Below are 13,713 nucleotides of genomic sequence, written 5' to 3' on the forward strand. Positions count from 1 at the left end.
TTGCTGGGCTTTGTTAATTCTGTGTCCTAAAAATATGAATAAAAAGTGATAAAAAAATATTATGTACCCCAGAATGGTAGCAAAAAAATCTGCAACTCGTCCCGCAAAAATTAAGCCTCCATACAGTTCTGTTTGCAAAAAAATAAAGTTACAGCTTCCAGAATGTTGACAAAAAAAACCCCTACTATTTATTTTAAAAAAAAGCATTTTTACTATCTGGTATCACTATAATCGCACCCACCCAAAGAATAAATCCGCCTTATCACTTGACCCGTGCAAAAATAAAAAGAAGAACTATTCTTGAACTGCTATTTGTTCATTCTACCTCCCAAAAATCTGAATAAGGATTGGCTCACATTTATGGTTAGGGTTTCTGTGTAAATTCTCCAAAACCGCGATTCAGACAAGGCAGATGGAGTCACTTTGGACCGGTCTGTGTTCCAGCAGTGTCCCATCATTTAGACATCTTTTTAGTGCACAAGTGTGGACATGTACAGATCTGTTCACGCCTAAAACAATGGATATCACTGCAACAAACGCTAAAAGGAGTACGATGTGTACATTAATGAGAAAAAATGAACTTTTTTGAATTTACCAAATGGCTGCAATAACAGAGTGAAAAATTTAAAGGGGTCTGAATACTTCCGTACCCACTGTATCCTGCACAAAACCAGCCCCCACTCATGTCCGTCATCTGACACTGGAACTATAGGGGGTTACCACTTTACTGCTAGAAAAAAGACTCTGGAAAAGCGACATGGCCCAAATCCAAATGCCCCCCTCCTTCTGATCCCCTCTGTGCCTAAACCACAGTAAGCTGCCACATGTTTGTCATCATTGTAATGGAGAGAAGGCACTTAATTTATGGGGTGCATATCGCCAGAAGCAAAAGTTGGGCAGAATGTATGAGGGTACTATAGTATATGCAGTCTCTACACTGTATGGGGATACATTGGTCTCTACACTGTATGGGGACACAATGTATGGATACTAGACTGGCAGATTTGCAATTCTCCCCAAAAAACGCCTAGCATGGATGTTACAAAATGGTCACTACAGCCGTAGATGGGTTCATTGAGAGGTGCAGTTTCTACAATGGGGTCACTTTTGTTTTTTTTCTGATGTTCACAAATGTCACCCATAAACTATTCTAGCAAAATCTGTGTTACAAAAGCAAAATAGCACTCCTTCCTTCTCAGCCCTAACGTGTGGCCAAACAGTAATGTCTGACAGCATGGGGTAGCACCACGTTCGGGAGAAATTGTGGGGTCTAGTTTCTCCTATTAACCCTTGTGTCCCTGACAAATTTGCAGCAAATCAAAAAATTACATTTTTACCACAAACCACGTCTCAATGTTTCTAAAATTCTGGGAGGCACCTATGGTTCAAAATACTCACTACACCCCCTAGATGAGTTCCTTGAAGGATCCCAGAATGGGGTCACTTATGGGGGGTACTGCTGTTTTCACATCTTAGGGGCCCTTCAAATGCGACATGGCATTCACAATTTATTCCAGGCAAATAGTGCTCTTTACTTTCCCAGCCCTGCCATGCGTCCGAGCAGAAGTTTTTGACCACATATGTATATTCGCTTTCTGGACAAATTGCTCAACAAATTATGGGATCTGTTTTCTCCTATTTTTTTGTGAAAATTACAAATTTGGAGCTAAAACAACACTTTTTTTGTGGGGGAAAAAAAATTCAATATATCGACTTAAAGGGAATCTGTCACCCCTTAGTTCGAATATGAGCTGCCGGCACCGACATCAGAATGCTGTAGATAAGCCCCTGATGTAACCTGAAAGAGAAGAAAAAAGAGTTAGATTATACTCACCCCGGCGTCCGTTTCGGTCCGATGGGTGTTGCGGTCCGGTACGGCGCATCCCATCTTCATACAATGCCATCTTTCCTTCCTGTTGTGGCTCCGGCGCACTGCAGAGCAGAGTCCTGCAGTGCGTAGGCACCAGGAGAGGCCCGCGCCCGTGCACTGCAGTATTCTGCTCTGCCCTCAACAGGGCAGAGCAGTGCGCCTGCGCCACGACAGGAAGGAAAGAAGATGACGGCATCGTATGAAGATGGGAGGCGCTGGACCGCAACACCTGTCGGAAAAAAAAAACGGACTGCCCCCCGATGAGTATAATCTAACTCCTTTTTCTTCTCTTTCAGGTTACATCGGGGGCTTATCTACAGCATTACAGAATGCTGTAGATAAGCCCCTGATGGCGGTGCCGGCAGTTGATATTCGAAAAAAGTCGTGTCAGATTCCCTTTAATGCTGTCAAATTCTGTGTGGTACCTGTGGGTTAAAAATGCTCACTACACACCTGAATAAAATCCTTGAGGGGTGTAGTTTCCAAAATGGGGTCACTTGTGGAGTTTTTTTTTTTTTACTATGTAGGCACATCAGGGTCTCTCCAAGCGCTACATGACTCCAGCAGACCATTCCTTCAAAGTCTGCGTTCCAAAATGTCACTCCTTCCTTTCCTAGCATTGCCGTGCGCTGAAACAGTGGTTTTCCTCCACATATGGGGTATTGGCGTACTCAGGAGAAATTGCACAATAAGAAGTTTGGGACTGAAAGTACATTTTTGTGGGTAAAATGTGATTTTGTATTTTCACAGTTCTACATTATAAAAGTCTTTGAAGCACCTGGGGGTTCAAGGTGCTCATGACACATCTAAATAAGTTCCTTGAGTGGTCGGGGTCACTTGTGGAGGTTTCCACTGTTTAGACACATCAGGGGCTCTCCAAACATAATATGGGGTCCGCTCTCGATTCCAGCCGTTTTTGCATTCAAAAAGTCAAACGGTGCTCCTTCCATTCTGAGCATTGCCGTGCGCCCAAATAGTAGTATTCTCCCACATGTGGGGTATCGTTCTACTCAGGAGAAATTGCACAACACATTTTGGAATCCATTTTCTCCTGTTACATTTGTGAAAATAAAAAAATTTGGAGCTAAATTGAAATTTTTCTGAAACAAAAATGTTAAATGTTCATTTTTAACTTCCAAATTGCTTTAGTTCCTGTGAATCACCAGAAGGGTTAATAAACTTGTTGAATGTGGTTTTTAGCACCTTGAGGGGTGCAGTTTTTAGAATGGTGTCACTTTTGGGTATTTTCTGACATATAGGCCCCTCAAGGTCACTTCAAATGTGATGTGGTCTCTAAACAAAAATGGTTTTGTAAATTTTGTTGGAAAAATTAGAAATTGCTGGTCAACTTTTAACCCTTCTAATTTCCTAACTAAAAAAAAAATTATGTTTCAGAAGTGATGCATGTGTAAAGTAGACATGTGGGAAATGTTATTTATTAACTATTTTGTGTAACATAACTTTCTGATTTAACCCCTTAACCCCCGGAGCTTTTTTCGGTTTTGCTTTTTTCGGTTTTCGCTCCCCTTCTCAGATTCATAACTATTTTTCCATCAGTATGGCCATGTGAGGGATTACTTTTTGCAAGACGAGTTGTACTTTTGAACGACACCATTGGTTTTTACCATGTCTTGTACTCGAAAACGGGAAAAAAATTCCAAGTGTGGTGAAATTGCAAAAAAAGTGCAATCCCACAATAGTTTTTTGTTTGGCTTTTTTGCTAGGTTCACTAAATACTAAAACTGACCTGCCATTATGATTCTCCAGGTCATTACGAGTTCATAAACACCAAACATGTGTAGGTTCTTTTTTATCTAATTGGTGAAAAAAAAAATTCCAAACTTAGCTAAAAAAAAATTGCACCATTTTCCGATACCCGTAGCATATGCATTTTCCGTGATCTGGAATTGGCTGTAGGCTTATTTTTTGTGTGCCGAGCTGACGTTTTTAAGGATACCATTTATGTGCAGATACGATCTTTTGTTCGCCCGTTATTGCATTTTAATGCAATGTCGCGACGACCAAAAAAAGTAATTCTGGCATTTCGATTTTTTTTCCCGCTACGCCGTTTAGCAATCGGGTTAATCCTTTTTTTATTGATAGAACGGGCGATTCTGAACGTGACGATACCAAATATGTGTATGTGTGATTTTTTTCTTTTATTGTTTTATTTTGAATGGGGTGAAGGGGGTGGTTTAAACTTTTATATTTTTTTATTTTTTTCATATTTTTTTTAAAACCTTTTTTTTTTTAAATTTTGGCATGCTTCAGTAGTTTCCATGGGAGGCTAGAAGCTGCCACAACTTGATCGGCTCTGCTATATATAGGTGATGAGCAGAATTACAGCATTGCTATGAGCGATGACCACCGGGTGGCGCTCATAGCAATGCCTCATCAACAACCATAGAGGTCTGTATGAGACCTCAGGTTGTTATGGCAACACATCGCCGACCCCCGATGCGCTCATTTCCGGCCGTGCGGCTGAAAGCTCTAGTTAAAGCCCACTGTCAGCATTTGACAACAGGAATTAACTAGTTAACAGGTGCGTGCAGATCGTGATTCCGCTTGCGCCTATTGCGGGCACATGTCGCGGCTTTGAGGTGGGCTCACCGCCGGAACCCACCTCAAGGCGGGGGGATACTGACAGCTGAGGCAATACTATGTCAGCGGTTGTTAAGGGGTGTGGTGTAATGACCACTGTGTCCACTAGGGGGCGCTGTGTGGATGTCCCAAGAGAGAGGATGAGTGGCAGAATACTGAGTGGCCGTTGTGTATCTCAAAGTGGGTGGCTTTGAGATGAAGGCTTGGTTATGTGCTGATCTTTCGTGCCTATGTGTTAGGGAGAAGCCTTCTGGCAGCTGGAGAGATGGGCGGGTTCTAGCTGCCTACAAATCCACCCAGGGGTGTGTCTGATAACACCTATAGTATAAGGCTATGTGAGTATGTGAAGGACCTGTGATGAGGTCATAGCCATGTGACCCGGTGGGCGTGGCTATGGACCATATATGGTGGCCAGGGTAGGTCACATGGAGTGAATGCTGGGACCTGATTGGTCCAGCCTGTGGAGCGGCTGTGTGTGTAATGGCGGCCAGTGTCTGAGAGTCCCTGAGGAGTGAGTGGATTTCTGCAGCCTGGAGAAACAGCCATGTGGGAACCATGACGTGGGTGAGATAAGGATGAGGCTGAATAGCCTGTAGAATGGACGCTATCCTGTAATGCTGTTTATATTGCTGTGGTTTGTGATGACAAATAAACCTCATGGACTGTGATGGTATATGAAAACCCGAGCTGGATCTGATTGTGTGGCTGCCAAGCGAGTGTTCCCCAACCTTGAAGGACAGCGCTTCCTCACAGGGGTTAAGGGCATAAGAATTAAAAGGTTGAAATTTGCAATTTTTTTGTACAATGTGTTGCAAAAAAACTTTCTCAGAATCAGTAGGATCAATTTAAGTCTTCCAGAGTTATAACCACATAAAGTGACACTGGTCTATCCAGTCTGCAATATGTCGAAACGAGCATCCGGCAGACAACACACTGTTCCGTATTAACCGTCTTGGCGGCAGATTACCTTGTCTGTCCGCCTAATTATAGAGTCCTCTACCACCAACACCTGTCTGGCCTTTTGCTGCTCTCCTATGTCTCTCCTTCCTACAGCAGTCATTTTCCTGGTTGCTAGGAGCAACGTCCTGGGCAGTGTTCCCAGACCTGGGCCTGTATTCCTAATATCAGCCAAACAGGCGTCTGTACTAGGTTGTGCCAGATCAGGACTGGGCACCCTGGCACTTTTCCCCTACCGCTTCTTCCAGCTGTTACCCATCTATTGCCTCTGTTTCCTGATCTTCCCCACCTCCACCCTCCTCCATATACTGGCCTCAGCCAGAGCTGCTCAGTGAGCGCTAAACTCCTCCAGGTTGGCAATTCTCGTTAGTGCTATAAGCTGCACATTTAGAGCCGAAGCTTCAACACATATAACCCTCTGAGATCTGGACATAATGGCCCTGTAATGGCTGTTCAAGGCATGCGAACATCTCATAAGATGCACCGTCCATGGAGCACATAGAAAATGTTGCTTTTGCAATCAGCGGAGTTGAGCTGAGCTCTTAGTATCTGCTCTAAATCTTGGAACACAAATAATGCCATGACGTGTTGTGTAACATTGCTTTTAACCCAGTGAAACCTAGTCAGCTATTTCGTGACACAAATGATAAATATTCCGTACTGGAGGCCATTGTCAGGAAAACGCCACATGGTTCATAGTCAGAGAAGTTGTCGGTTCTCTCATTCCAGTCATTCTATGGAGCACAATATTACCCGCTCTACATAAAGGCGGGATTTGAAGCATTTACTATTTTTACCGCCAAAATAAACGCACAAGCTTTTCTATGCTGAAAGATATCACTCTGGGCTTAAAAACATGTAGTCATTCACTTTCACTAACCTTCCGCATACCGAGAGTAACGTGTCCGACACTACAGTGCCAGTAAAACCAGTCATGGCAGCTGTGCACAAGCTTGTTGGCTTACGGCCCTTTCATCTTCTATGTTATTACCTCTCTAGAAATGAACACGCAGTTTCTGAGGCCGCTGCTCTCCATAGTTTTGTTCTAGTTTCCCCCTAGCAAAACTGCTTCACTGAATACATCTAACAAAATGGAGACCTCAGGAACCACCGTCTCAAGTGCACATGAAGTACAGTTTCGTATGTTTACTAGTGGCCGCAACAGACTAGAAATTCTCAGGGGAACAGGTTATAAACAGAGCAAAAAATGTTCCCAAAACATACCTGTCCTTTCACACAAAGGGCACAATTCTTTTAGTCTCCCGTTGAGGGCCGAAGGGTTAACTTCAAGTTGCACAAAAATATCTGTAACCTTTCTAGGTGTTATCAACAACAATTGTGGCGCACACATAAGGCATGCGACAACTGAATGTCTCAGGATTTGACTTGAGGTAAATGTCGCCTCAGAAGAACATGCTGACTCAAGCTGCAGCCGAGGCCTTTCTGGGTGTTCGCTTTTCCTCCTCCATGATAACAGAAACCGCTCCCTGCTCCGGCCCTATGACAGAAAGCGAGCGGCTCCAGGGAGAATAGAAGTCCATTTCCTCCCAGTAGCTGTGTGTTCGGTGAGGCGGCCTGGCAGCATATTAGCGCCATTTACCTACAGACTAACCACATGACATCTGTAAATGTTGTGGGATTAATGGCTTTAAATAAGCAAGTAAAATAAATAAAAAACTTCATGTAAGAATTGCAATTGCCTATGCTTTTAATACAAGTGTATTCAATAAAACAAGGTCGGCGCCTACAGAGAGGAGGCGTAAATGAGGATTGTATACCTCTTCTTTCATCATTTGTGTAGGCCATAGGGAACCCTGTAAGCTGCACTGGGGAAAGACTGCGTGTATTGGGGTCCTGGGAGAGCATGGTGGGCTTTGTTAAGTAAAGCGTCATAGATAATGATGAAAGCCATGACACAGACTATATGGACCGAAATCTAAAGTATTGATGTTTGCATTAAAATTGGTTCCTCTGTGTTTCCACAAGTAAGGTCACCGCTTGCACCTCTAGATGGGACACGCTGCCGTCAGCACTCGCTGCCTGCTTGTGGTGGGTTATTCCTGGGCCCAATTGCTGTTTATTTTCATAACACTCCAAATAGAGCAATGAAGCAAAAGGCAGCAATATCTGTCAGCAATTGCACAAAGTTCACTTAAACTGTTTTTTTTGTTGAAAGAGATCACTTTACACACAAGAGCCTATAAAACTCTACAGGGCTGGGTATAAACAAAAACAGGCCGCCTGTTTACCGCTAAATATTTACTGTGCTGCAGGAGTAGCCAAGATAAAAAGGAGGTAAAACATGTCCTACTGGTTTTCTGTGCTTTTTGAGACCATGAGGAGGCTTCACAGCCGCACCAAGGCAGGAGAGCGATCCACCATCCCAAATGTTTCTAAAGTATGTTTTGGAAATACTGACTGGCACAGACCCAGACGCACCATTAGGAAAATGCATATCGCTCATCGTGCTGAGGGCGATGCTGAGTGAGGACAAAGTCTTCACCTGCTGTAGGAAGCCGAGAATGAAATGGACACACACTTCTACAATGAAAGCAAATTGGATAATAACGAAACCTTGATAGTCTAGATTAAGAGTTAAAGTTTAATCTGATTTATGGCGCCCATTTTCAGAGAAAATAGCCTTTGAACATACAGCCCAGATCCATGGCCAGTGACTACACGAGTCTGGCAGCACATCTGGTTGGCTCTTCCCAGCACCGATAGCGGTGACTGACAGGCCTCTCCTTATGTACACATTAGACCTATTAAAGGGAACCTGTCACTCGATCCTTCCCATACCACAAGCAACATGACACGCAGCTTGGTAGCACCATTGCACCCAGGTATTTTTTCCCTGAAACACTTCTGCATTTCAGAGAAGGTATAGTTTGATGAGCCAGGACAATAGTCATAGACTTGACTAGTCAGGCGCTTCTCCCCATGTGTGTACTTAGTGACAGATCGATCAGAGGTGGACCATTGTTGCAACCTGTGCAGGCGCACAGCTGCCCACATGGTAAGGGGCCTTCTACCCAAAAAGCTGCAAGCAGCACCTATCACCGAGATATAAGCTGGTGTATTAGATGCTGCTTGCAATTTTGTGGGTAGAAGGCCCCTTACCATGTGGGCAGCTGTGCGCCTGCACAGGTTGCAACAATGGTCCACCTCTGATCGATCTGTCACTAAGTACACACATGGGGATAAGCCAACTGGAGGCAGCGCCTGACTAGTCAAATCTATGAGTGCAGGCATCATATATGGCCCTTAGCAGCCCAATAGTTTCTTGTATCACAGAGACATAAACTGGTGTATTACAAGAAACTATTGGGCTGCTAAACCCCATTTTATGATGCCTGCACAAGGGCTGTCTTCTGTCTGCGTCCGCTCCTGCTCTCAATCAGAGTGGTGTGTTTCAGACAAAAATCTACCTTGCTGCAATTGGTTAGCCAGGCTCTAATTTCTGTTTTCTGTGGTTTATGCAGTATGAATCGACTGACGGGTTCCTTTTAACTACTTATTCACACAACTGAAATATAAACAGGGTCCAGGAAATGTTTTCCACTGTTCGCCGTTTCCTCTAATCATTGCAGTGTAATGTGTTTAAAGGAGCAGTGTGATATTTACTGCGATATAGTGCAATCAACACTTATTGTCCTGCTGATTTTGGTTATCTGGGTAAAATATGTTAGATGTCTGCAGTGTAAATAGCAAGGAAACATTGTGTTTAAATTCCTATGTAATAATGGAAAGCGGCTGATGTCATTAATCCACAGGGGTACCTAAGAGGTGTGGGCTTCACATTTCCAGAAAAAAGCATTTTGATTTTTAGGGTGTATATACTGGGATTAGGAATGCACCATGTTGGAAACATGCTGGGGAAGACTATACCGCACTGTAATCTCTTTTTATGTATTTGAAATAAAACTGTTTTTCAACAGTTGAACTGAGCTGGACCACTTGTAGCTTTTTTTCCATGTTGTTACTTGTTTCCAAAGAAGTCACATGAGTCCTATCTGACATTTGTAGATTTACACTGCTGTTCAAAAGTTTAGGGTCACTTAGAAATTTCCTTATTTTTGAAAGAAAATCACAGTTTTTTTTTTCCAATGAAGCTATCATTAAATGATTCAAAAATACACTCTATACATTGTTAATGTGGTAAATGACTATTCTAGCTGCAAACGTCTGGTTTATAATGAAATATGTTCATAGCTGTATAGGGGCCTATTTCCAACAACCATCACTCCAGTGTTCTGCTGGTACTTTGTGTTTGCCAACTGTGTAAGAAGGCTAATGGATGGTTAGAATACCCTTGAAAACCCTTGTGTAAGAATGTTAGCACAGCTGAAAACAGTTTGGCTGTTTAGAGAAGCTATAAACTTGACCTTCATTTGAGCTAGTTGAGAATCTGGAGCATTACATTTGTTGGTTCCATTAAACTCTCAAAATGGCCAGAAAAAAAGAACTTTTATGTGAAACTCGACAATCTATTCTTGTTCTTGGAAATGAAGGCTATTCCATGCGAGAAATTGCCAAGAAACTGAAGATTTCCTACAACGGTATGTACTACTCCTTTCAGAGGAGAGCACAAACATTCTCTAAGCAGAGTAGAAATAGAAGTGGGAGGCCCCGCTGCACAACTGAGAAACAAGACAAGTACATTAGATTCTGTAGTTTGAGAAATCGACGCCTCACAGGTCTTCATTAAATAGTACATGCAAAACGCCATTGTCAACATCTACAGTGAAGAGGTGACTCCGGGATGCTGGCCTTCAGGGCAGAGTGGCAAAGAAAAAGCCATAGCTGAGACTGGCTAATAAAAGGAAAAGATTAATATGGGCTAAAGAACACAGACATTGGACCGAGGAAGATTGAAAAAAAAAAGTGTTATGGACAGACAAATCCAAGTTTGAGGCGTTTGGATCACACAGAAGAACATTTGTGAGATGCAGAACAACTGAAAAGATGCTGGAAGAGTCCCTGACTCCGTCTGTCAAGCATGGTGGAGGTAATGTGATGGTCTGGGGTTGCTTTGGTGCTGGTAAAGTGGGAGATTTGTACAAGGTAAAAGGGATTTTGAATAAGGAAGGCTATCACTCCATTTTGCAACGCCATGCCATACCCTGTGGACAGCGCTTGATTGGAGCCAATTTCAACCTACAACAGGACAATGACCCAAAGCACACCTCCAAATTATGCAAGAACTATTTGGGGAAGAAGCAGGCAGCTGGTATTCTATCTGTAATGGAGTGGCCAGTGCAGTCACCAGATCTCAACCCCATTGAGCTGTTGTGGGAGCAGCTTGACCGTATGGTACGCAAAAATTGCCCATCAAGCCAAACCAACTTGTGGGAGGGGCTTCTGGGAGCATGGGGTGACATTTCTCCAGATTACCTCAGCAAATTAACTGCTAGAATGCCAAAGGTCTGCAATGCTGTAATTGCTGCAAAGGGAGCATTCTTTGACGAAAGCAAAGTTTGAAAGAGAAAATTATTATTGCAAATAAAAAATTTTTTTTCGAACCTTGTCAATGTCTGGACTAGACTTGGCAACTCATTTGATTACTAAAAGTATGAGTTTTCATGGAAAACACAAAATTGTCTGGGTGACCCCAAACTTTTGAACGGTAGTGTACATTTTGCCCAGACATCAGTGTGGGGAACTAGCAGCTAAAGCTACATCTCCCAGCAGACCTCATGAGAAGGAGATGAGGTAGGGCTACATTCCTATATAATGGATGGATTAGAGAAACAGTTCTATAAAAAAAAAAAAATCAGCCGATCATGATTCGTAAATTATAGACCATTGTGTTGATACAAACTGTAGCTATTATGTAAAACAATATTAAAATTTAATTAGATTACTGTAACAACATAACTCAAGGAGGCTGGTAGAAAGGTTGGAAAATCATGAAAAAAATGGGAAAAAAAAGTCTGCAGACAGGTTTGATTCCGGTATGTCTTTTACAACCACATACCTTATATCCATACTCTGCAATTATGGCTGATAGACGTCGAGGTTTGGGTCTTTCATAAAGCAATGGGTTATAACTCACAAAGTATGATTACATGGCGTGTTTTTCATAACAATACCACTGGGAACCAGCCTGAAAAAAATGCCATAAAGAATGAACGTATGCACAGAAATGTATAAACGACCTACTGTGCACATGTTCCATCTTCTGTAACTTCTTCTAAGTTCTTCAGGCTTTGAGTGATGTGACGTGGCTAAATGAACTGACCAGTCCATTCTTCTGCTTGGAACTCGCCATTATATTATATAGGTTTTATAAAAAAAAACACCAGTGGCAAAGCCGCCTCAAAAGATGTCCAAAGAGATGTCAGAAAAGAGGCTTTGGTGAAAACACCTCTTGCATTTCCCTAAAATGTCTTCTGCTTCAAAAACAGTGTTGGAATGCCGATGTTTAAAAGACTGGATCTCAAAGAGGTTTCACTATATGTGTGGAAAGTAATATGGTTAGAAATGTCCTGACTAATAATGAGTTCCTGATCTGATATGCTAGACTAAGTTAGATGGCAACTTGAGATGTTGGCCAGTGAATCTTGTAATTTGGGTTGGATCCACCAACATTTCTGTCTGTGGCATCAGCCCAATTGTAACAGAATTGTGTGCTGTCATCCGGATTCTGTTTTGCTTCATAGCTATCTCTGCTGTTGAAATTCAACTTACTGAGAGACCCCAATAAACATCAGATGGCGAATGTGTCCGCCAAAAATTCAGCAGTATCAAACAACATTTCTCTAACACGTGTGGGATTACTCGATGGCTCAGTATACAAAATACCTATTCCAAGTAGGCCAAGATCAGAGTAGACCTTGGCCTCTTCCATTCAATCATCAGGTCTGTGGAGTCAGACGGGTGGCGTGGAAGCAATGTACCTTCTCCAGCTTCTAAAATAATATTATCTGATACTAATATTGTATAATTAGTTTATTAACTTTCAAAGTAATTTTGAATAATTTAGAAATGTTAATATTTGAAATGTACAGTATTTTATGTTCTTTTTATCTTTGGCACCTATTGATTAAAAAATGCTATCCAGGGTGTTGTACTGATGCCTTGTGCTACATTGTTACTACAGTAAATTTGGTATTACTAATTATGAAGGAGCGGACGCCACAGCCCAGACAAGCTCTGACAGACCAGTACACAGGAGACATAAGCATATTGCACAAGGCTGGAGCAAACAATGGATAAGATTCCAGAGACTCATACCTGCAAGGTGTGGCGAGGAAAGAATGGTGGCCCTTGTGTGGTTTGTGTGCAATGACTTTGAAGGAAAACACCTGCTTTTCTGTAAAGTGTGTAAGATGTGCAAAGGAAATGGATGAAAGAAGTGCAGTCTGATTCCCGAGTTTATCTCTAAACATACATGAATTTAGCTTTTATATGCAGAGTCCACAGTTTCTCCTTTTTTAAAGACCGAAATCTTGACTTCTACAAGGGAAGCCATTTATAATAAACTAGATGTGTGCCCGATGCTATCGCATCGGGAGGGAGGGCAGTAACATCATGATGGGGCAGCTTTGTGGCGCTGGGGGTGGCGGCCCACCAACTTCCGTGCAGTCATAACCGGCAGGAAAGACGGTGTTTTGCGGCCTGTGCTGGAGATGGTTTGCAGCGCCACCAAAGGGTGGCCGCACCTAGTCTCCAGCACAGGCCTCAAGCCGCGGTCTTTCCTGCCGACTGTGACTGCACGGAGGTGGGTGGGCAGGCAGCGACGGGATCCGGCGCATGTAGTCAGGCGGTGGGTCTTGGCGGGGTCCGGCGGCTTCCCTCTCATTACTCCCCCCTCTTTACACCCACTCATTATACCCCCTTCATTACTCCCCTCTCGTTATATATCCCCTCATTACACCCCTTTCACAGCCTCGTGATCGCAGTGGCGGCCTGGATCCGAGCAGCAGCTGGGATCTGAGCGGCGGCTGGGATCCAAGCAGTGGCCGGGATCGCAGCTGCGTTCGGGATCGCAGTGGCAGCCTGGATCCGAGCGGCAGCTGGGATTCCAGCGGCGGCTGGGATCGCAGCGGTGGCCTGGATCCGAACGGCAGCTGGGATCCCAGCGGCGGTCGGGGTCGCAGCGGTGGCCTGGATCCGAGCGGCGGTCGGGATCGCAGCTATGTCCTGGATCAGAACTGCATCATTTGGGTGTTCCAAAATGGCGGTCGGCGTACTTCTAGTGCAGCGCAGTGGATTGTGGGATTCGGGGACATCTAGACGGAAGTGGATGACAGACAATTGAAGGCAATTATATATATATATAG

The 13,713-nt window shown here is 43.4% G+C and overlaps 1 protein-coding gene across 4 annotated transcripts in view; it reads left to right on the forward strand.

Moving 5' to 3' along the window:
- The window catches only part of FAM120B (family with sequence similarity 120 member B), a 240,479-nt gene that overhangs the window by 142,666 nt on the left and 84,100 nt on the right, over nucleotides 1–13,713 (forward strand). The gene's annotated exons all lie outside the window — the stretch shown is intronic.

This window comes from Dendrobates tinctorius, unplaced genomic scaffold, assembly GCF_039654945.1.
Source record: "Dendrobates tinctorius isolate UK_male_01 unplaced genomic scaffold, ASM3965494v1 ptg000140l, whole genome shotgun sequence".
NCBI lineage: Eukaryota > Metazoa > Chordata > Amphibia > Anura > Dendrobatidae > Dendrobates > Dendrobates tinctorius.